Genomic DNA, 24,799 nt, shown 5'->3' with positions numbered 1-24,799 from the left:
TCTTAGAAAGGCACAACCTTCCAAGACTGAACCAGGAAGAAATAGAAAATATAAACAGACCAATCACAAGCACTGAAATTGAGACTGTGATTAAAAATCTTCCAACAAACAAAAGCCCAGGAGCAGACGGCTTCACAGGCAAATTCTATCAAACATTTAGAGAAGAGCTAACACCCACCCTTCTTAACTCCTCCAAAATACAGCAGAGGGAGGAACACTCCCAACCTCATTCTACGAGGCCACCATCACCCTGATACCAAAACCAGACAAAAATGTCACAAAAAAAGAAAACTACAGGGCCAATATCACCAATGAACATAGATGCAAAAGTCCTCAACAAAATACTAGCAAACAGAATTCAGCAGCATATTAAAAGGATCATATACCATGATCAAGTGGGGTTTATCCCAAGAATGCAAGGATTCTATAATATATGCAAATCGATCAATGTAATACACCATATTAACAAATTGAAGACTAAAAACCATATGATCATCTCAATAGATGCAGAAAAAGCTTTCAACAAAATTCAACACCCATTTATGATAAAAGCTCTCCAGAAAGTCGGCACAGAGGGAACTTACCTCAACATAATAAAGGCCATATATGACAAACACACAGCCCACATTGTTCTCAATGGTGAAAAACTGAAACCATTTCCTCTAAGATCAGGAACAAGACAAGGCTGCGCACTCTAACAGCTATTATTCAACGTAGTTTTGGAAGTTTTAGCCACAGCAATCAGAGACGAAAAATAAATAAAAGGAATCCAAATTGGAAAAGAAGAAGTAAAACTGTCACTATTTGCAGATGACATGATACTATACATAGAGAATCATAAAGATGCTACCAGAAAAATAGTAGAGCTAATCAATGAATTTGGTAAAGTATTAGGATACAAAATTAATGCACAGAAATCTCTTGCATTCCTATACACTAATGATGAAAAATCTGAAAGAGAAATTAAGGAAACACTCCCATTTACCATTGCAAGAAAAAGAATAAAATACCTAGGGATAAACCTACCTAAGGAGACAAAAGACCTGTAGGCAGAAAACTATAAGACAGTGATGAAATAAATTAAAGATGATAAAAATAGATGGAGAGATATACCATGTTCTTGGATTGGAAGAATCAACATTGTGAAAATGACTATACTATCCAAAGCAATCTACAGATTCAATGCAATCCCTATCAAACTACCAATGTCATTTTTCACAGAACTAGAACAAAAAATTTCACAATTTGTATATAAACACAAAAGACCCCAAATAGCCAAAGCAATCTTGAGAAAGAAAAACAGAGCTGGAGGAATCAGGATCCCTGACTTCAGACTATTCTACAAAGCTACAGTAATCAAGACAGTATGGTACTGGTAGAAAAACAGAAATATAGACCAATGGAACAGGATAGAAAGCCCAGGGATAAACCCACCCACATATGGTCACCTTATTTTTCATAAAGGAGGCAAGAATATACAATGGAGAAAAGACAGCCTGTTCAATAAGTGGTGCTGGGAAAACTGGACAGCTACATGTAAAAGAATGAAATTAGAGTACTCCCTAACACCATACACAAAAATAAACTCAAAATGGATTAAAGACCTAAATATAAAGCCAGACACTATGAAACTCTTAGAGGAAAACATAGGCAGAACACTCTATGACATAAATCACAGCAAGATCCTTTTTGACCCACCTCCTAGAGAAATGGAAATAAAATCAAAATAAACAAATGGGACCTAATGAAACTTCAAAGCTTTTGCACAGCAAAGGAAACAATAAACAAGATGAAAAGACAACCTCAGAATGGGAGAAAATATTTGCAAATGAAACAACTGACAAAGGATTAATCTCCAAAATATACAAGCAGTACAGCTCAATATCAAAAAAACAAACAACTGAATCCAAAAATAGGCAGAAGACACCTAAATAGACATTTCTCCAAAGAAGATATACAGATTGCCAACAAACACATGAAAGGATGCTCAATATCACTAATCATTAGAGAAATGCAAATCAAAACTACAATAAGGGGGACTTCTCTGGTGGTGCAGTGGTTAAGAATGCCACTGCAGGGGACACAGGTTCAAGCCCTGGTCCAGGAAGATCCCACATGCCGCATAGCAACTAAGCCCATGTGCCACAACTGCTGAGCCGGCGTGCCACAACTACTGAAGCCCACATGCCTAGAGCCTGTGCTCCGCAACAAGAAGCCACCACAATGAGAAGCCTGGGCACCACAACGAAAGAGTAGCCCCCACTCGCCGCAACTAGAGAAAGCCCACGCACAGCAACAAAGACCCAACACAACCAAAAATAAAAATAAATAAATGTATATTTTAAAAAAAAAGATGTGTGTAGGATCCCTCCTAGTTATTAGAGGCTGTGTCTCTGGATACCACCTATCCCAGAACCGTGCTAAGTGCTGTTATGGTGATGGGGTGGGGAGCGGGTGGGGAGGGGGCAAGCGGAGATCAAAACCATAGTCTATATGCCAGCTGAAAAGTCAGGACAGGCACAAACAGAACTACTTGATAATAACAGAGACAGTCCCCATAAGGGGGCAGCTATCTGAAGATTTCAACTTGCAAATAGAGTTTAGAGAAGGCAAAAGTGAGTAGGTATTCTCTCCCATGGAATTGGAAAAGATATTCACAAATCATATATGTGAAAAAGGATTACTATAAAGTACTCCTACAACTCAACAACAAAAAACAAACAACCCAATTCAAAAATGAGCAAAAGGTACAGCAATTATACTCTAATAAAAGTGTTAAGAAAAAATGAGCAAAAGGGAATTCCCTGGAGGTCCAGTGGTTAGGACTCTGCACTTCCACTGCAGTGGGCCCCGGTTCAATCCCTGGTCAGGGAACTAAGGTCCCACAAGCCACACATGTGGCCAAAAACAAAACAAAGAAAACAGAACAAGACAAAAATGAGGAAAAGACTTCACAGTTCTCCAAAGAAGATATACAAATGGCCAATAAGCTCATGAAAAGATGCTCAGTGTCACTATGTCACTAGCCACTAGAGAAAATGCAAATCAAAACCACAGTGAGATACCATTTCACATGGCCCATCCATTAGGATGTCTATATCACACAAAGAATAAAAAAAGAAAGAAAGAAAAGAACAAGCTGTGACAAGGATGTAGAAGAATTGGAACCTGGTGCATTGCTGGTGGGAACTAAAAATAGTTTGGCATTTGAAACATGTGATCCAGCAATTCCACTGCTGGTTATATATACAAAATAACTGAAAGCAGGGACTCAGATATTTGTATACTCATGTTCATAGCAGCATTATTTACAATACCCAAAAGGTGGAAACAACCCAAATGTTCATCAACAGATGAATAAGCAAAATGTGATATATACATACAATGGAATATTATCCAGCCTTAAAAAATAATGAAATTCTGATACATGCCACAACATGGGTGAACTTTGAAAGCATTTTGCTAAGTGAAATAAGCCAGTCACAAAAGGAAAAATTATGTATGATTCCACCTATATGAGATACCTAGAGCAGTCAAATTTAGAAAGATGCAAAGTAGAATGGTGGCTGCCAGGGACTGGGGAGAGGAGGGAGTAGGAAGTTGTTGTTTAATAGGTATAGTGTTTCAGTTTTGCAAGATGAAAAGAGTCTCGCAGATTGGTTGCACAATGTGAATGTACTTAACACTATTGAACTGTACACTTAAAAATGATTAAGATGGTAAATTTAATGTTATGTGCATTTTACTGCAATATAAAAATTTAAAAAGAGAAAAAGAAGTAGTGGAGCTAGGCTTCAAATCCAGGACATCTGATGACAATATGTGCTCTTAACACTAGGCTACACTAGTCCTGCAGGTAATCACTAGTCCATGAGCATTAGAAGGTAGTTTATCTGTCACCCTGTCTTGCCAGAGCATGTCCCTTGGATTCCACTTATATGAGGTATCCAGTATAGGCAAATTCATAGAGAGAATAGAATAGAGGTTACCAGGGGCTGGAAGGAGGAAGGAATGGGGAGTTATTTTTTAATGGATACAGATTTTTTCTGTTCGGGATAATATAAAAGTAGACCTCACACCATAAAACATTCTTTTCTCTTGTGACATGATCCACTAACTTAATAGTGCAAGTGGCATTGCCAGAATAAACACTCTTCTGATCACTACTTCCTTGAAATTCATGAGGATTCTTCAGTTCATAATGACGTCATAGTTCATTTGGACCCAGACTTACCTATATTCTTGTGTCCTAATAAAGCCCAAACTGAAGATCTCCACAGAGGTCCCTCAGGGGTTTACTTAAGCACCCACCTACTTTTCACGAATTCTTACTAGGACTTTAAAGACCTTAGATTACCTTGTTATTTTATGTTCATCCAATACATAGTTAACATTTTGCTTCATTCTAAAGATGAAGTGAGCTCTAGGACTGGTATCAATCCATTTAATTTTTTAACGAGAATATCATAAGTTTCCAAAGAAAAGTTTTTGTCAAACCAAAGTTCATTGCCTAGGGCATGATTTATACCAAGAAGGCAAAGCTCTCACTTGCAGGCTATCTGCAAACCATTCATTTTCCAGGCTCACTATCAAACAAGAGGGTGCTTGGCTACGACTCCTAGTTATTGCCAGCAATGGATTCCCAGCTTTCCTGAAATTGCTATTTAATGAAGTTCTCAGTAACTCACCCTCTTCTATGAAAACCTAAGCATGACCAGGCATTGTGTGATATAAATTTAGCTCTCCAACCACCTCCTTCAATCTGGAACTAACTAATTATTATAAACCTTTTTTTTGTTTGTACATGAGCAACCTGGACAGGCCCTTGGTGTTCTGACTCAATTTTATAGGAATTTGATTCAGTTCTGACTCAAAAGCATGGAGACCAATTGCTTACCACAGCCTCCTCTAATTATAGCTTTATAATAACTTTTTTAATGTTGATTTTTTAAAATTGGCTGCCATTCAAACCCTGGTGGATTGCAAAATGCCCCTTCTTGTCCTCCCATTCACCCTGGCCGGGCCTCCCTTTCATTGGGGACCTGTCTTAGTTCTTTCAAGCTGCTATAACAAAATACACAGACTGGATAGCTTATAAACAACAGGAAGTTATTTCTCACAGTACTAGAAGTTTGATGTCCAAGATCAGGATGCTAGCACGGTCGGGTGAGGGCTTTTTTCTGGGTCAGAGATGTCTCATTGTGTCCTCACATGGCTAGGGATCTCCTGGATCCTCTTTTATAAGGCACTAATACCATTTATGAGGATCCCCACCACAGTTGAAGCACCTCCCAAAGCCACCACCTACTAATACCACCACCTTTGGGGTTAAGATTTCAACATGAATGTGTGGGGTTCACAGACATTCAGACCATGGCAGAGCCTGTTCTCATTGGCTATCAGCTAATTCTCTCTTAAATGAGTCAGCCAGTCTCTCTCTAGTTGCCCGGCCAGTCTTCAGGTGGTGCTGCCACAAGAAGCCTGAGAAGTCAACCTGGAAGTTTAATTTGGACCTTACTCATCCGGTAGAAGATAGAATTTTTATTTATTTATTTATTTATTTATTTATATTTATTTATCTATCTATCCATTCGTTCATTCATTCATTCATTCATTCATTATTTATTTATTTATTTATTTAGCGGTACGTGGGCCTCTCACTGTTGTGGCCTCTCCCGCTGCGGAGCACAGGCTCCGGACGCGCAGGCTCAGCGGCCATGGCTCACGGGCCCAGCCGCTCCACGGCATGTGGGATCCTCCTGGACTGGGGCACGAACCCGTGTCCCCTGCATCGGCAGGCGGACTCTCAACCGCTGCGCCACAAGGGAAGCCCATGGCAGGCGGATTCTTAACCGCTGCGCCACCAGGGAAGCCCATGAGTGCTTTTTGAATTCACAGCAAACAGTACTTCTGTCTCCCAAGCAACTCGTCTGTAAAATGTTTCACGTCAACTACATTTGGGTATGACAAGCATGGAAACAATAAAAGGCACACAAATCAAAATTATACTGTTTCCTAAGCATGCTATAGTATCAATTTTATATTTAATTACGTTGAGTTTTGACGTGTACAGAATTCCATCAAAATGTCTCTGTGTAATTTCATGGGAAGTACATTTAACCTAAGCTCTGTTTGGCTTATCTTGAAGGAACCGTTCTCATAGCTTGTTTGCCCAGCTGCTGCCTGGAATGTGGTGTGGGGCTGGGATGAAATCAGTGATGGGGTTGGTGGGTGATCAGCCAGCCTTGGACAGAATATTTCAAATAACCACCTGTATATTACTTTATAAGCTTCTGCAGTTTTGACTTTAATAGATTTTTAATATTTTAACACGTTTAAAGTTCATATGCTTTTAGTTTTTGCACAAAGACCCAGACTGACTGGATCCAAGTATTTTTTTGTCCTGCTATTGCAATGAGAAACTATAGGATTTGTTTGTAGTTCCATCGTCATCACTGAACAGCGGTGCCTGTGGCCAGTCTTCCTGGGCCCCGCTAAGATGGACACTGCAGCACGACTCAGAGGTTGGCCACATCTGGTTATTTGACTGTGTCAGCTCTACATAATCCACTGACATGGCTAATTTCAGAGCCATCCCCAGAGACCTGGCTCCTTGCTTCTCCTAGGCAGCTGTGAAGACTGGACATCATAAAGGAGCTAGTCAAGGCCACGTAAGTACCTCTAGAATTCAAATTCCGAGCTCTTTTCTATTAATAGACAAACAGCACTGACACTTGAAACATGCCATTAATTAAGTGCCCGGATGTGTAGAAAAAATAAGTAAATAAAGTTATGCTTAAAATAGGTCCTTGGGCTTCCCTGGTGGCACAGTGGTTAAGACTCCACCTGCCAATGCAGGGGACACGGGTTCGAGCTCTGGTCCGGGAAGATCCCACATGCCATGGAGCAACTAAGCCTGTGAGCCACAACTACTGAGGCTACGCTCTAGAGCCCGCAAGCCACAACTACTGAGCCCACATGTCACAACTACTGAAGCCCGCACGCCTAAAGCCCGTGCTCTGCAACAAGAGAAGCCACTGCAATGAGAAGCCCGCGCACTGCAACAGAGAGTAACCCTGCTGGCCGCAACTAGAGAAAGCCCACATGCAGCAACGAAGACCCAACACAGCCAAAAATAAATAAATAATAATAATAATAGGCCCTCAGTAGATAGGCAATGAATAAGAAGAGATAACTCACAAACAGAAAATAAAAAGAGTAGACTACTACACACAAGTGGAAAGGAAAATGTTAATCTTTAAGAAATTTTTTCAAGTGTGACAGCATTTAATTAATGAAAAAAAATTACATTTCCCACCTCGGTCTGTGCTCCTGGGACCCACCATTCTGTTGGGATTTTCTTGGGCAGGGTGTCATCTAAGATGATCTAAGAATAATTTTTTATATAAAAATGTCTCAATTATTAAAAACTTAGAAAAATGTTTAATGAAAATGCCCAATTCTGATGAAGCTGGGGTGAAATACGCATACTCATCTAGGGCTGCAGCAGCTCAAGTTGATACAAAATAGGCTTGAAAAGCCAGAATTTCATGAAAAAAATAATGCAGAACAGAGTAGGTTTTGTATTATATTACTTTCAGAATATATTGGATTGGTCAAAAAGTTTATTCGGGGTTTTTCCGTAAGATGTATGGAAAGACCCAAACAAAGTTTTTGGCCAATCCAATATGTTTAATAGTTTAATTTCCTTAATGGTAAATTAATATGTACATGATAACAAACTACAGAAAAGTCCAGGTTGGGCTTACAGTCTTTTTGAGGTAGTCAGTTCTGTGGAATCCAGGGAGTTCTCTTACTGCTCCAGCTTTTGCAACCAATTTGAGTGTCCTGTAATAAATCCCTTTCTACTTAAAGCACCTTGAACACCCAGAGGGGTTTCAGTTCCTTGTGCAGAACACTAAGCACTGAATGGGTTTGACAACATTGCCCAAAGGAGCAGTGTTAAGAGACTCAACAGGATGAAAACAGCATTCCAACATGAGAGACTAGAACAGCTTATTACTGTGAGCTTCTCTCATGGCAACCTAAATCCCTCCTAATGCTAAAAAGCCTATTTACTTCTTGTCAATCCCTTGTTGAATAGCTACAATGTTGAGCTCCAATTCAGGTATCAGAAATTAACATTTCTGCTAGAGAAAGGTGCATCTGAGCCCAGACTGACCGTGCCTGGGACATGACCATGGCCCTCCCCACCCCACGGAATGGTGATTGACAGGCCCTCATGATGAGTCCCTGGGATAAGTTTTCTGCAGTTGGATAATACTCTTGGCCACATTAGACTTGTCCCTTGATGCTAATGTCCATCTAGTTGACACTGTGCTGCAAAATATACTAATACACACGATGGGTGATCAGCCACCAATAAATCATGCTGTTGTTCTACTCTGATCACCTGTCATAAAATATTCAGAGCTAAAAATGCCTTTCAGTTTAAATGGTCACTAGGGCTTTAGTCCAGTTCAATGGTAAGTTCAGGTTTTATTATATTTTTGCACAGGCTAGATGTGGAGCACAAACTGAAGAGTTCCAGGAGAAGCACCAAATGGCCCCACACGGAAGGTGGGGACCTATGCAGTGCAGGAACATATGATGGGAGGAAAGGCCAGAGCCCTCCATTTGGCTATTCCTATCCCTAGCCTGACACTGGCTCTGCTGAGAGGCTTATCTGGTCATGGGAAGCCAGCCAGATGGGGGCATTTTAGGATGTGTTCCCTAGTTTTTTACTGTAAGCATTCACAGTGTTTCCAGTCTTTTGTGTTCATATAAGGAGACAATAGAGTGGAGGAAATCTATATGAACATAGCTGGGATTGGAGCTCAAATTACCAAGCATGCCATCCTGCGTAGGAAACTCTGGATGACTGGAGATTTGGGAAGGCTCAGTTCAGATATCCTGTCACTAATAGAGATGGTGAGCATGTTCGTAAGTCATGTCTGAGGAGCTGTGGTCCTGACTGGCTGGTGGTGAATGTGGGAAGTATGAAGGGTGAATTGACAGGAAGGAGTGAACCTGGGACTCTGTGTCTGGAATGTGGAGAGTGGTCTGTGTCCTGCACAGAGCCCAGTGATGAATGGGTTTGAGAGTACAAACCAAAGAGAGCCGTGTCAGAGACTCAACAGGATGAAAACAGCAGTCCAGCAAGAGAAATTAGACCTTTCAGGTTTTCTCTAACTTTTGTTCATTTTTAGGACATGGTTAGAGCCAAAGAAGAGTTGGTAAAGGGATCAGGGTTGGGACTAGGGTGATGCAAATGAGGCCCCTAGGGCCCAAAACTTAAGGAGGTACTCACCCTCTGGGACCAGCTCTACATCTGTATGACCTTGAGAGTGAGTATCTCCTTAAATTTATGCCTCCTTGCCTCGAGGTTATCCTGGCCCTGGTAGGGAAATCTTCAGACAACTAAATAGCCTAGGCTCCCCCATCACGCGTGTCCCCACGTCCTTTTCTCCTATTTCCCAGGTCTCTGAATTTTCCCTCACTGCCCACCCCAGGGACAGTACCATAAGAATCTAATCTTAAATTAGATTTGAAATGAAGGGCAGTGCCAGTTAGGTCCATTAAAGCCTCCCTGTATTCTCCCCTGCCTGGACCAAAGACGGATATGGGGAAAGTGATTTCCGAGATGGAGATATCTTCCTCATCTCCACTCCCTGAATCCAAGCCCAGCTGAACACCGAAATGGTTTCTCATTCTAACTTTTTTTGGGCTGCAGCACACAGCTTGCAGAATCTTAGTTCCCCGACCAGGGGACCAGGGATCGAAACTTCACCCTAGACAGTGAAAGCCCGGAATCCCAACCACTGGACAGCCAGGGAATTCCCTCTCATTCTAATTCTGACCTCCCCTCACTCTTGCGTCTCGTCCCATCCTTGCATCAGTTTAGGCCACTCAAGTGCTTTCACTAAGGGTTCCCTTCACCGTCAGTAGGCTGCTCCATTCTGGTCTCAGAGCTAACAAATTGATCCGCTTTCTCCAATATGGCAGCTACCTTCTTCCCTTAATCTTTGCTTTACTCAGCCACCTCTTGGCTCTAGGACAACTCTCAGGTGCCTCCTAGGGTGAGAGAAAAAGCTTCACCACTCAGAGTGATCTTAGGCAGTTGGCAAACAACCAAGTGTGGGATCTCAAGAAATCTTCCCACCTCCTATCAAATAATTCCTATTTTACTTCTCAGATGTATACCTCTTGATAAGAATGCACATACCCCTGGGAAGGCAAATACTTTAATCTGTCATCAAGCAAGCCTTATATGAATAAAGGAGATGAGAATAGATTTTGGTAGAGAGTTTGAGGCCTTGGGTACCTTGAGTTAAAGAGGCTTCTAAAGGATAACCTGGGTGTTCCAAATGTGACAGTCACAATTTTGCAGAGAGCCTTCCTCAAAGTTCCCCGCTCATCACTCCCCTACTTTCCACCTACTTCCCTTATCTTGTCACCTCCTCTCCTGGCAAGTCAGTGCGGGTTGTTGACAGGAAGCCCCTGCCCCTTGCTCTAAGACCTCTCCAGAGTGCTGCTTGAATGTGCTTATGGTGTGACAGCTGACTTCTGTGGAGAAAAGGATGCCAGAGAGAGAGCAAGAAGGAGCCCCCTTTTCTTTTGATGTCCTAATCTCTCACACACCATCATTTCTGCCACATTCTGTTCAACGGAAGTGAGTTGTGAGATTTAGCCCACAACCTAAAGGGAGACGAATTAGGCTCCACCTTTGAAGAAAAGCAGATCAAAAAATTTGTGGACATATTGTATTTAAGTCGTGAGATGAGTCACTGTTATTGCCCATCATAGTTCAAACCATCAGCAGGTCCTGTTGCTCTACATTAAAAATATATCTCAAATCTGACTGTTACCGAGTCCAAGCCCGCTCTGCTTGCCGCACCACAGGCCAGTGAATTAGAGACGAGGTGCTGAGGCAAGGAATACGACTTCACTGGGAAAGCCGGCAGACCGAGAAGATGGCAGACTCGTGTCTCCAATAAACCATCTTATCTGGGTCTGGATGCCAATTTCTTTTATAGAATTAGAGAGGGAGAAGCGGTGAGAAGTCAAGTAAAAGGGCCATCAGTCTTGCAAAACATCTCCCGGAATGACCAGCCTGGGTGAGGGGATGCATTAGTTTCTTTTTTCTTGCATCCATTCAGAGGTGGGCAGGGTTCCCTGAGGCAGGCCATTTTGTATGATTATAATAACAAAAGCAACGAAAAGCAAAGGTTAAAGTCAGAGAAACAGATCCAACGTGGAGTCCGATTTAGCTCTTCCCTGTCACATGACCGTATTTTTCCATTTTCTTTATTAAGTTATGATTCATACACAGGAAAATTTACCCTTTTGTGGGTATAGTACTGCAAGTTTTGGCAAACATATAAAGTCATGTAACTAACATCACAGTAAAGATAAGAGAACAGTGCTATTAATCCAAAAACTTCCCCCATGACCCTCAATGGGAAAGTAGGGAAAGTTCTACTGGGCTTTCTGATGCTAATGGAAATAGGCAGTGGTAGCTGAATTTGCAGGAAACCCCCTGGGAGGAGGGGGTATTGGTATTTTCAGGAGGCTCTCCTTTACTCAGATAAGTGAAGTTCAGATAAGATTTCTTTCTGTAACTTCTGTAGCTTAAAATTTTAACTTTACCAGTTCTGGGAGTTCCAGTGGGTCGCCACACCTCTCACCCTCCAGGAGGCTAGACCGGCTTTCTTATTTGGCACTCCGCAGGCTGTGTTCTGAAAGAAAACAGAAGTGCAAATGTCTTGAGACCTAGGCTCTGGAACACATGCTGAGACAGGAGGGAAGGGGGCGGGGCACAACCCTTAAAGAATGACACAGCTGTTGAGAAAAACTGGATATGACAAAAGCTGGTTAGAACGGATTAGTCCCAAGACGGCAGAAGATTCGACTTCCAGTGGTCACTAAGCCTTATTATACGCTCACTGTAACACATTAGCACATGCTACATGACACACCCGCTCGTGCCATGACAGTTCCGAGGCCCACCATAAAAGGCCAAAAAGTGGGCGGTGGCCCAATTCCTAGAAATCCCTGCCCCTTCCCACCCAAATAATTGGAATAATCCTCTCACTCGTTAGCCTATGAAATTACCCAGCCCATAAAAACTACCCACCCCACATTTCAGGGCCGCTCTCTCCTTCTGAGATGGACCGCATTCTGCCTATGGAATGTGCATCTCTCTCAGTAAACCTGCTTTCGCTTTGCTGTGGCTCGCTCTTGATTCTCTCCTCTGCGAAGCCAAGGACTCTCACTAGGTGGCCCATCCCAGCAACTCGCTCGAGACATAGGACATAACCATCCAATTGCGCCCCATTTTCCTGTAACATCTTTACAAAGGAAGAGGAAGAAGGTGGTCTTCTCCCCTCCTCACTTTTCCTTTGACTATAAAAATGTAGCCAACTTAGTTCGCGGGGCAGAGCTCTTTTGCCTGCCGGCTTCTATCCTTCACAAGCGTCCTATAGTAATAAATCTACTTCTTACCTATCACTTTGCCTCTCACCAAATTCCTTCTGCACCGAGACATAAAGAACCTGAGCTTCACTAAGTCCTGAGACATGTTGTGCGGTTTCAATACAGTATCCATTCCACTACATTCTACTGGTCAAAGCAAGACACAAGAACAGGCCAGACTCAAAGATTGCAGAAATAGATTCTACCTCTGAGGGAGGAAGAGCAGAGAATCTGTGGCCATACTTAATCTTCCACAAAGCGTTTGACTGGAATATGGGGTAGGTGAAGGCAAATCACCCTGTGTCTTACTGAGCTGGAGTCTTGAAGGAGCCATAAACCTCCCTCCCTCCCTACCGCTCTGCCCCCTTTAGCAGGAGATCTGCAAAAGCCTCAGATTTTCACACTAAGCTCCCAGCATCTCTCCGCTCTCCACCTTCTTGCAACCTCTCTGTGCTCTGTAGCTGAGCTACAGCCAAGCTCTATGATCTTGGGCATATCACTTTTCCTCTCCGCCGCCCCCAGCTCAGATACCCGTTCTTCTCCCCACCTCTATGCCCTATAGGCCTCCTCACCTTCCTCTCACAGAGAAGTCAGCTCAGAGAGAGTTGAGTGGAGAATTAGGAAAGCTCTTTGAGGCTTCTTGGAATTCCCAGTCACAAAAGAAAATTTGGGCTAACAAAACTGTTGGGGTGAAATTTGAACAGTAGAATGGAGGGGTTTGGTAGGGTCACTCACAAGAAGCGGCATGGAAGGGAACTAAAACCAGAAAGTTACCTTTAACTTCTCTGCCTCAGAGGGGCCACATGCTGCCCTAGGCCTTAACATTTGGCACTAGTCGTCTTGCTAGGATGATAGCAACTAATAGCCCATAATTACCCATAATGACTTCACAGGGCTCAGCTCAGGTAGGAGCCCAGGCATTTCCAGGTAATGGTTTTTCTTCCTTTTTAATTTTGAGTGTGTTAGCTCCCTGTATGGATCGAAAGGCATTTATTAACACGAGTACCTTTGATAATTAGGTTGGTTTTGACTCATGTGCTATTTATTAACTACTTCAGTCAGTATGGGTAAGAGCCCTGCTTCTGGGTCAAGACAAGAGAAGGAGACAGAAAACTCAAGTTTTCTCAAAAGGAGTCCTTGGTGTCCAGAGAAGACAGAGGGAACTTTGTCGTTGTGCTCCTGGGGGAAGGGGGAAAGCAGGAGGCAGACCCTTGAGGGGACAACTGGAGTGGACAACACCCACAGGCTGAGCCTCAGTTTTCTTATCTGCTAATGAGGCTTACAACCAGGGAATGCATCAGGGATTAATGCCCACACTTTTATCCATGTAAGGAAAAATAGTAAGACTTTGAAATTAAGTGGGAGTCCTGACCTGGATGGCTCATAGATCCAGGTAATCTCTGCCTGGTTTGTCTTTTTTTAATTAATTTATTTTTTATACAGCTGGTTCTTATTAGTTATCTACTTTACACATATTAGTATATACATGTCAATCCCAATCTCCCAGTTCATCCCACAACCACCGCCCCCGCTTTCCCTCCTTGGTGTCCATACGTTTGTTCTCTACATCTGTGTCTATTTCTGCCTTGCAAACCGGTTCATCTGTTGCCTGGTTTGTCTTTGACTAGGCTATTCTACAACTTGTAGAGGTAAAAGTCTAAATACTCATAGTAGGGCAATTAATTCCTTCCTAAGAAATGCAACCTGTGGCCATTTCACAATGGATGCAACTGATTCCTATGGGTATTGACCAATTTTGCCAGTTCTTCCAGTTTGCAACTGTTCATTAATTCATTTCGGCATTCCTTATCTGGCTATAAACCTGTGGTTCTTTGAGAATTTTTAGACTTGGTCATAATATCCCAGGGTTTCCTCATTAATTAATGAGTTAAGTTTTTGACACAGGTGCATTTTATATCTGAGTAAGTTGTCGCACATTAATCCTTTAACATCTTACAGAGAAGGATAAGGAGGTCCAGAGAGGGGATGGGACTTTCCTAAGATCACACAGGCCAAAGCCATGACCAGAACCCAGCTTCTTTTTTTTTTTTTTTTTTTGCGGTTCGCGGGCCTCTCACTGTCGTGGCCTCTCCCATCGCGGAGCACAGGCTCCAGACGCGCAGGCTCAGCGGCCATGGCTCACGGGCCCAGCCGCTCCGCGGCATGTGGGATCTTCCCGGACCGGGGCACGAACGCGCATCCCCTGCATCGGCAGGCGGACTCTCAACCACTGCGCCACCAGGGAAACCCCCAGGTTCTTTTGACTGTTGTATGTTTAGTAATCCCTGACGTGCATCACAGGGTTGTCACGAGGACCAGAAGGTAGAAGAGAGAAAAGAAAATGGTATAAAAAGTGAGAGGTGAGGGGTTCTTGTGTCGGGGGTGGGGGGTGGGGAGAGGAGGCTCACTGGGTCCTGGGTTCCAGCCCCACATACTAGGCGTGTGAGCACAGTCAGGTCACTTGGCTTCCCTCGGTCTCATGACCTGCCCTGCTTACCTCACAGGGCCCTGGGGAAGGGGAAGTGAGGTGAGGGAGGATACTTGAGAAAGAGCTCTGTGATTTTTAAAATGTACTTTCATATTCTTTGATACTCCTCTCTTCAAGAGGTGGAGCCTCATTCCCCTTACTTGCATATGGGCTGGATTTTGTTAGAAGTGACTCACTTCTAACAGAAAAAAGCAGAAGTAGGGTGTGTTTTGTGTGTGACTAAGGTCATGAAACAGCATGGTGGCTTCCACTTGGCTACACTCTCTCTCAGACTTCTCTGGCGGAAAGCCAGCCGCCCTGTCTTGAGAATACTCAGACAGCCCTGTGGAGAGGCCCTCGTGAGGAACGGAGCCCTCCAGCCAAGAGCCACCTGTAGTGAGTTTGAGAGATTTCAGGGCTGATCAAGGAAAAAGATGACCAGGAAGTTGGCAATAGCAAACAGGGAGCTTTATTTGGGCTTTCACAGGCGTGCATGCAGGGGAAGCCCTTTACAGCATGAGACCTTCCACAGGCGATCGCTTGGGGCCACCACCCAGAAGAGGAGGAGGGCAAGGAGAGGCAGATGGAGAGGGTCCTTCATACCTAGATGATGTTGTCCAGCAACATGATGGGGAGTCTTGAGGTGAGAGAGCTCCAAGGGGCAGTGGTGGCTTGGGATATTCAGTAGCACCAGAGTTTATTGTACTAATGGCTAGCAGATTTGGCACGCAGTATCCTGGGGAATGCAAAACAGGCAGGGTCCAAATGGCTAAAGATGTATTTAAAACAACTGGATGTGTAAAATAAATTTTTTAATATTTATTTTTATTTTATTTGGCTGTGTTGGGTCCCAGCTGTGGCACGCAGGATCTTCGTTGCGGCATGTGGGATGCTCCACCGCGGCTTGCGGGCTCTTTGTCGCGGCATGCAGGCTTCTCTCTAGTTGTGGCACACGGGCTCAGTAATTGCAGCACGTGGACTTAGTTGCCCCCACCCCCCACCCCCGCTCCACCTGGCCTGTGGGATCTCAGTTCCCTGACCAGGGATCGATCCCGCGTCCCCTGCATTGGAAGGCAGATTCCTAACCACTGGACCGCCAGGGAAGTCCCTGGGTGTCTAAAAATTTGAGTTTGCACCAGCATGCTTTTGAGCCAACGGTCCCAGTTGGCTGTGAGGGGCCATCTTTGCCTCATTATGTAACTATGTCAGTCTTAGAAGCAGATTCTTTAATCCCAATCAAGCCTCAGGCGACTGTAGTCCCAAAAGAACTTTGAAACTTCATGAGAGGCTCTGAGCCACAACAACGCAGAGCCTTGGCTCCCAAATTTCCGACCCTCAGACACTATGTGAAATATAAATGCTTGTCGTTTTAAGCTGCTGAGCTTTAGGATCTTTGCTCTGCAGTAGTAGATAGCGAATACAAATGCCTTGAGAAGCAAAGCCCATCGAGTTGCAGTAAAGGCTGGCTTTGTGCTTACTCCCTCTTTCTCCCAGGAGGCCAAGGGTGCTGCTTTGAAACAGACAAGGCACAAATCCATCAGAATCAGCCACTTTTCACTTGCTTCTAGATTATTTAGGCCTCCTTTGCCTTCATCCCAACGCCAGACCTTTTAAAATGTTAAGCCTTTAAATAGGCCTGGGCTTCAGCTTGGGAAACTACATTTCTCTTTCATCCCTGCCACACTCTCTTCTGCCCAAAGCCAGAAAGGTCTTGGAGGAAGCTCATCTCTGCCCTGGTTGATTTTTCCCCTCAGCTGTGGCTCCATGTCATTGGCTCTGACTGGGTCCTAATTAGGGAATTGGCTTCACCATTTCTTGTCCTGGGAGCTGGAGATGGCACTGCCAAGTTGGGGGACACCTCCGTGCCCTTCCATTCTTACCCCTCTCAGCCAGGATGTTCTTTCAGGAGTCTGGCCTGAATCTCTCCTGGTGCAGCTTAAATCTGCACCCTTCTCTCTTTCTCCACAAAGGAGTTTCTTCCCAGCAAATGCAGCCTCCTATTTGCTTTGTCACAGCTGGTGATCTGAGCCGAGCCTCCTCTCACTCCCAGCACAGCCTGCTGACCCCCTCCCAAAAGAGGACCGAGCCCATGCTGTGTGAGGCATGTCCTGCTCTCCCAGATGCCTCCTCATCATCCACCTCTTGCTTCCCTTGCTGCCCCAGGGAAGCCAGTGAAGCCTCTGGGGATCCCTGTGCCCTATGGGGCTGAGACCAGGAGAGGAGTCCTGAGCTCAGTTCTCAGCTCTGTCCTCTGCTCTCCTGGAGTGGCTCCCCTGGACCTCCGTGTGCTCACTTGCAAGTCCATCTCTCAGGGCTGCAGAAGCTTGAGTCTCCATCTGACCCGTAGGAAAGCCAAGACATTCAGGTTATGGTCCAGCTCAGCCGGGTCCTCAGGACTGGAGTTCCTGCTCAGGGCTCAATCCCCAAGACAGCTGGGCCTGCCAGAGTCCTGGTGGGATTGGTCTGTTTCCTCTACCCCTTCTTCTCTGCCCTCCTCTGAGAGGCCTGTAGAAGGGGTGAGTAAGGGAGGGGAATCCGGAGTCAGATACTCTATCTTCTATTATCATCCAAAAGTTTCAGGAGAAACCAGCTCATTCCAATTCTCACCATGCACAGGCCTTAAGTAAAACTTAAAATCCTATTTCCTTTTTTTTGTGGGTAAGCAATTAGTGAATGGTCTGTTAATAATGATGGAGATCAGAATTGTGATTTGTTTGGGAGTTTGTTTCTTTAATTTTTTTCCACTTTCTCTGAGAAGTGGCTTCAGTGCAGGAGAGGAACAAGAAAAAAGGAAACTAATGTTTAGTGAGTATCTGTTAAATGCAGCAGGATTCCTTGTCAAGGGTTCTCATGAAGTTGTTACCAGTTGAACAGTGCCTGTTGCCCCATCTTACATATAGGGAGAACATATGATTTGCTTTTGACCAACACAAGACCTCAGTGCAAAGGTAGGTATCTCCATTCAGAGCACCAGTAAGCCTTCCTCAGGTGAGGCTGGCCTCATGCTTCCCCAGGGACACAAAAATTTATCTGGCTGGGCTGGGATCCATGGACATGTGGGTTTTCCCACTGCCTATCTCTGTGCCCTAAGCCTCTTTCACCTCCCAGGCCCTGGGCCCCTCCACACACATGCCTCAGGGAGGCAAATGTGGAACTCGGAGATGTGAATGAACAGGATATTGTATACAATGCAGGTAAGAATATAAACTGGAAACAATTTGACAGTCTCTTGTTAAATGGAACATTTGTGTACCCTAATACCTAGTATCTTATTTCTTACACATACATAGAGAAATTTTAGAACTGTATACCAGGACACATGTACAAAATGTATTCAATGCTTGGTATCATTGTTCAAATGGCAAAGGAGTAGAAACAGTCTCAGTATCTATCAAAAGGAGAATGGGTAAATAAATTATGGCATATTCACACTGTATCAGTTGAGATCCAGTCTGGAAAGCAGAAGCCACACTTTCTCTCTTTTTTTTTTTAATTTTTATTTATTTATTTTTGGCTGCATTGTGTCCTCGTTGCTGCACATGGCATTTCTCTAGTTGTGGCAAGCGGGGGCTACTCTTCATTGCGGTGTGCGGGCTTCTCTTGTTGCAGAGCACGGGCTCTAGGCGTGCGGGCTTCAGTAGTTGTGACATGTGGGCTTAGTTGTGGCTCGCGGGCTCTAGAGCGCAGGCTCAGTAGTTGTGGCGCATGGGCTTCGTTGCTCCGTGGCATGTGGGATCTTCCCGGACCAGGGCTCAAACCCGTGTCCCCTGCATTGGCGGGCAGATTCTTAACCACTGTACCACCAGGGAAACCCAGAAGCCATACTTTCAATCAGAAAGGATTTAATACAGGATGTTGTTAGCAGAGGCACTGGAGGGCTGAAAGAAGACAGAGGGAGTGCTGAGCTAATCCCTGAATAAAAAGTCAGGAAGGAGCTACCCACTACAGGGTGGAGAAACAAAAAGGAAGGGAGGGTTTTACAGACCTCCCAGAAGCTTGGAGGAGGGGCTTTAAGGAATCTGGGCTCTGACCTCTGAGGACTGGACAAAACCCACCACTGCCTCTGAGAGGAAGCAAGAGGTTTTGGGGGAGTGAAGAAAGGGCTGGAGCCTGGGGCTAAGTGCCACCACTAGAGGATCACTGGAAGGAACCAGGGATATACAGAGATAAAAGGAAGGTAGTCCCTTCTCCCCTCCTCCACCCTCCAATTTCTCTTCAGCGCCCCCTATTAGCAGAACCTAACAGGATGCCAGCTGAAAATGGATCAAGGACCTAAATGCAAGAACTAAAACAATGAATCATGTCGAAGAAGACGTAGGACAAAATCTTCACAATGTTGGATTTGGCAATAATTTCTTGCATATGACACCAAAGGCACAGGTAACAAAAGAAAAAATAGACAAACTGGACTTCAAGAAAATTTAAAAATTTTGTGCACCAAAAGACTATCCATAGAGAAAAAGGCAACCCACAGAATGGGAGAAAATACTTGCAAATCATATTTGCAAAGGGATTACTATCCAGAATATATAGAAAACTAAAACTCAACATCAACAACAAAAAAACAACCTGAATAAAAAGCGGGCAAAGGACTTGAGTAGACATTTTTCTAAAGAAGATATACAAATATTCAATAAGCACATGAAAAGATGCTGAATATCACTAATCACTGGGGAAATGTAAATCAAAACTGCAATGAAATACCACCTCACATCAATTAGGATGGCTATTATCAAAAAAAAAAGGGGGGCTTCCCTGGTGGCGCAGTGGTTGAGAGTCCGCCTGCCGATGCAGGGGACACGGGTTCATGCCCTGGTCCCGGAAGATCCCACATGCCGCGGAGCGGCTGGGTCCGTGAGCCATGGCCGCTGAGCCTGCGCGTCCGGAGCCTGTGCTCCGCAACGGGAGAGGCCACAACAGTGAGAGGCCCGCGTACCACACACACCAAAAAAAACAACAACAACAGAAAACAAGTGTTGGCAAGGAGAAAAATTGGAATCTTTGTGCACTATTGGTAGGATTGTAAAATGGTACAGCCACTGTGGAAAACAGTACGGCGGTGCTTCAAAAACTTAAAAATAGAACGATCATGTGATCCAGCAATTCCACTTCTTGGTACATACCCAAAAGAATTGGTAACAGGGTCTCAAAGAGATACTTGTACACCCATGTTGATAGCAGCATTATTCACAGTAGCCTAAAACGCTGAAGCAACCCAAGTGTCCATTGATGGATGAATGGCTAAGCAAATGTGGTGTATACACACAAGGGAATGTTACTCAACCTTAAAAAGGAAGTAAATCCTGACACATGCTACAACATGGATGAACCTTGTGGGCATTATGCTAAGTGAAATAAGGCAGTCCCAAAAGGATAAAAACTGCATGTTTCTGCTTATGTAAGATACTTAGTAATTTAAGACAAAAAGTAGAATGGCAGTTGCCTGGGGCTAGGGGAAGTGTGGAATGGAGAGTTATTGTTAATGGGTACAGAGTTTCAGTTTTACAAGATGAAAGAGTTGTGGAGACGGCTGGTGGTGATGGTTGTACAACATTATGAATGTATTTAATACCACCGAACTGTACACTTTAAAATGGCTAACCTGGTAAGTTTTATGTGTATTTTACCACAGTAAGAAAAATTGGGGGAAAAAAAGACGAGAAAACATGAACTTTAGGACAGTTTACTTCTTGTTGGGGGAGACAGGAGGGAGCGGGGTGAAGAGCAACACAAAGGAAGATGCAAGTTATTGCTGATGTTTCAGCTCTCTTGTTGGGTGGCAGGCTCATGAGTGTTAACCATATTATGTTTTATAGATAATATTTTGTTAAATATGCCTTTTAAAATGCACAGAACATTGAATTTTAAAATATAAGTGAGAAAGCATTCAGAGGTAAAAGAAGGAGGGAATGTAGCTTGGAGGCGGGCCAGTTGGAGTAGTGGGCGTGGGCGGTGGCACAGCCATGAAGTCCGTGGAACAGCGGGGCCCGGGGCTCCGGCAGGAGGGCAGCACGGGTGCAGGAGGAGGAGGAGGAGGAGGGCAGCCTGGGATCCTGGCGGCGGGGGTGCAGTGCCGCCCTTGACCACACGAGGGCGCCCCACACCGCCACATCCAGGCGGCGGCCGGGGTGGGCGGCCGGAAAGGAGGGAAGCCGGGGAGAGGCCTTTTGGGGAGGGTGGGGTGGAGGGAGAGCCTCCTGTCCGCCCAGACTGGGCCCTGTGTTCAGGTTTACCGTGTGGTCAAGCCTTGAAGAAGGTCAGTGTGAGGTTCAACTGGTAACAGAGCCGGCTTTCAGGCCCTGAGGAATCCACGCGAGGGTCCATCAGGGCTGCCTGCGGGGTTGGGGTGGGTATTTGTTATTTATTGAGGCGTGGGTGGTGTGCCTGTGCTGTGTCGGGAGTGACTCTATAGGTTAGCGGGTGTGGGTGTGTGTGGTTCTCCAGGAATATAGTGGAGAGTGGGAGCAGGGCGAGGAGAGGGGCAGTTGCTGCTTCCCGCCGGCCTGGGGCTGGTACTAACAAGGAGAGCCTGCAGCAAGATCGGATGCCCGTGAGGACTCAGAACTTCGGCCTCAGAGGAGCCCCAGGTCTGAAAGAGGAGGGATGAGCCTGGCTGCCGGCGGTGGAGGGCACCGCCCTCAGTCTGGCCCAGCAGGACTGTATATCGGGGGCTTCCTCTGGGGCCTGCAGACAACGCGCCCCCCGCCCCAAGCCTTCTAGTGGTGGTTCGGCACCCAGCAAAGTCTAGGATGCCACAGCGGCTGCCAGGCCCTGGATCCTGCCAGGGGCTGCTGCTCAGGGACCTGGTGTTGCTACCTGGTGCCCAAGGGCATAGCCCAGCAGAGGTCTGTGACCTGAAAAACACCACTGATCTCACTTTAGACCAGAACATTTTTTTTTTTCTCCTAAAAGCAGTGGCAGGGAGCCCAGGTTTGAGGAGGGTATGAAGGGTGAGAGAATATGCCACCTCAAAATACGCCTCTAGAGCAGAAGGATTATTCTGAGCTGATTATTTTGAGAAACTACAGACAAAGGAGGAGTTCTGAAAAACAGAGTAGAAATTACTTTTTTGAAAGAGAAATTTACATTTATAAAGAAAATCTCCGTTTGTAAGGGTATCTCCTTCACTGGGTGGAGAAGTTGACTTTGGATCGCAGAGAATCTTAAAAATCCCTGAAGAAGGCAGTAACTTAAATCTGCATAACAAACCCTACCCTTGTTTACTCGGCTTTTCCTGGTAACCCTTTAGAACTGACTTCCTCCCCACACTCACCTTTGTTTCTTCTGTTTTTGGCTGAAGGTGGTATTTAAACCTCTGGTTTAGGCCACCTGGGAGAGTTAACTCCTTTTCCCTAGGTATGTCCCTGGTGTACAAGTATATGAGAATAAACTTCTGTTTTCTTCTTGTTAATCTGTCTTCTGCTTACAGAGGTCTCAGTCGAGACTCAGAAGGGTAGGGGAGAGTTACTTTTCCTCTCCTACAGCTGGGACAGCTTCGAGGACCTAGAGGCTTCTCCCCTTCCCACAAGTCTCTGGCCGGCTATCGCACGTGAATGCACTTTGCGGGCTATATCCTGGTCTGGCGTCTCAGCCCAGAATCTGAGAGCATTAGGGTTGGTAGAAATCAAACCCAGGGTGGGAGCCTCTGGCCAGTAGGCTGAGGCCCTGTACAGTGTCCCAGAGCAGGGGGAAGAGAAAGTCCTGCAGCTTCTCAGGGGAAGAGGAGGAATAGCAAGCCACAGGCGTCCTGGGGATGAGAACAGGACATTGCAGTGCCCAGGACATTCCCTGCGGGGGAGGGAGAACAAGAGCAAGCCTCAGAGCGCTCTGGCTGATCACTCTGTCCTTGTCCAGACTTTTCCCCAGTGGCCTGGCCTTGGCTCTGTACACCCCATCTTTCCAGGAGCTTCATTCCTAGGTCTAGCCAAACAACCACGAGGAAGATGTGAGAGAACACCTTCCTTCTGGGATGGGACCACTCTGGGGAGTAGCAGGACCCGGTGGGGAGCGGGGGTCCAGGGAGCAAGGCTTAATGACCATGTAGTCTTTAAGAAGAAGGCATCAGCACCAGTCCTGAGTTGGTTACATTTCCAGCTCCGCCACCTGGTAGCCATGTGAACTTAAATGAGCAAATTACTTAACTGAGCTTCAGTTGCATCACCTGCAAACTACGGGAACGATAATTACCTTTTGCAAAATTATGAAGATTTAGAAATTAGGAATGTGGAATGCTCGGTCAATCGTAAATGCTGTGACTATTGAAACCGGCTTCACCTAAAACCTCTGCTGAGTTTATGATTAACCTCTCTATGCAAAATTGTATTGCCTTTCTTGTTGCATATCTGTTCCCCACAGGATTGAGGATTATCAAAGAAAAAGGGGGATTGAAACCTAGCAGGACCCTGCAGAGATCTCCCAGGAACAAAAAGCCTTTCCATTTCCCCGTTTTTCGTTTGTAGGAAAAGGCTTTTCAGTCTCCTAGGCCTGAGTTCCAAAGAGCAGATTCAAGCAGTTACTAATTAGGGAAGTGAGGAAATGCAGAAATAAAGGGAAAGCAGCCAAGAAACGATAGTTCAGTGATAAAACAGAGTCCTAAGGATATACATAACAATCTGACAGGTATCTTTTTTTTTGACAGGTATCTTTGAATTGTTGTGCAGGAAGTAAGACCCTTATCCAGGTGGAGGGCAAGCTGAGCACAAGCAGGTACATCCCAGACTGGTTGGAACCAGAAGGTTGGTGATTAAGATTCCTGAAATATCACCCTGTTACCTCACCACCAACCAATCAGAAGAAAGTCATGCCCCCTACAGCCCTCACCCCAAATGTTGCCTTTAAAAACCCTTCCCTGGGGGCTTCCCTGGTGGCGCAGTGGTTGAGAGTCCGCCTGCCGATGAAGGGGACACGGGTTCGTGCCCCGGTCCGGGAAGATCCCACATGCTGCGGAGCGGCTAGGCCCGTGAGCCATGGTCGCTGAGCCTGCGCGTCCGGGGCCTGTGCTCCACAACGGGAGAGGCCACAACAGGGAGAGGCCCGCGTACCGCAAAAAAAAACCCCCCAAAAAAACCCCAAAACCCTTCCCTGGGGACTTCCCTTGTGGCACAGTGGTTAAGAATCCACGTGCCAATGCAAGGGACACGGGTTCGAGCCTGGTCCCGGAAGATCCCACATGCCATAGAGCGACTAAAGCTGTTCACTGCAACTACTGAGCCTGTGCTCTAGAGCCCATGAGCCACAACTACTGAGCCCATACACTGCAACTGCTGAAGCCCATGTGCTTAGAGCCCGTGCTCCAAAAAAGAGAAGCCACTGCAATGAGAAGCCTGCGCACCACAATGAAGAATAGCCCCTGCTCGCCGCAGCTAGAGAAAGCCCGCGTGCAGCAACAAAGACCCAACGCGGCCAAAAATAAATAAATAAATACATTTATTAAAAAAACAAAAACCCTTCCTTGAAAGCCATCTGGGAGTTTGGGTCCTTTGAGCACAAGCCACCTGTACTCCTTGCTGGGCCCTGCAGTAGATGCTGTATGTGCCTTCACCACAACCTGGTGTCAGTAAGTTGGCTTTGCTGTGCCATGAGCAAGCAGACCCAAGTTTGGTTTGGTAACACTATTGTTATTTTCCAGGGCCCAGACCCGTGTAAGATGGCTCCAGGCCTCTCTTCCAGGCTCTGACAAAGCAATCCTATAATTTGCCTGTACTACTGTGCTGTGATAGTGAATCACTAAGAAGTTATGTTACCCAGACAGCAATGGGTTAATGTCTCTCTGTTGACGGGGGCCTCTGGGAAAATGCCTTGATTCCAAAGACTTTGTTGGTTGGTGGGCCTCTCCTTTCATCAGGGATCTCACAGCAG

At 45.4% G+C, this 24,799-nt stretch overlaps 1 long non-coding RNA gene and 1 pseudogene across 2 annotated transcripts in view; one reads left to right on the top strand and one right to left on the bottom strand.

The window, feature by feature from the left end:
* LOC149750677 (F-box only protein 27 pseudogene) overlaps positions 1 to 13,116 on the bottom strand; it is a 44,174-nt pseudogene extending 31,058 nt beyond the window's left edge. The window contains exon 1 of the transcript XR_016394385.1: positions 11,650 to 13,116. The product of XR_016394385.1 is annotated as an F-box only protein 27 pseudogene (transcript). The remainder of the gene's footprint in view (positions 1 to 11,649) is intronic.
* Positions 1 to 24,799, top strand: part of LOC149750676 (uncharacterized) — a 77,607-nt gene that overhangs the window by 31,608 nt on the left and 21,200 nt on the right. Inside the window, exon 4 of the long non-coding RNA XR_016394390.1 lies at positions 23,580 to 23,676. This is a non-coding gene — a long non-coding RNA (uncharacterized LOC149750676). The remainder of the gene's footprint in view (positions 1 to 23,579; positions 23,677 to 24,799) is intronic.

Source organism: Delphinapterus leucas, chromosome 1 (assembly GCF_059928025.1).
Source record: "Delphinapterus leucas isolate spDelLeu-1000000601 "Yukka" chromosome 1, BTC_Dleu_Yukka2, whole genome shotgun sequence".
NCBI classification, from domain to species: Eukaryota; Metazoa; Chordata; class Mammalia; order Artiodactyla; family Monodontidae; genus Delphinapterus; species Delphinapterus leucas.
The sequence above is the reverse complement of the archived record's forward strand: the minus strand, read 5'-3'. Positions and strand labels throughout refer to the sequence as shown.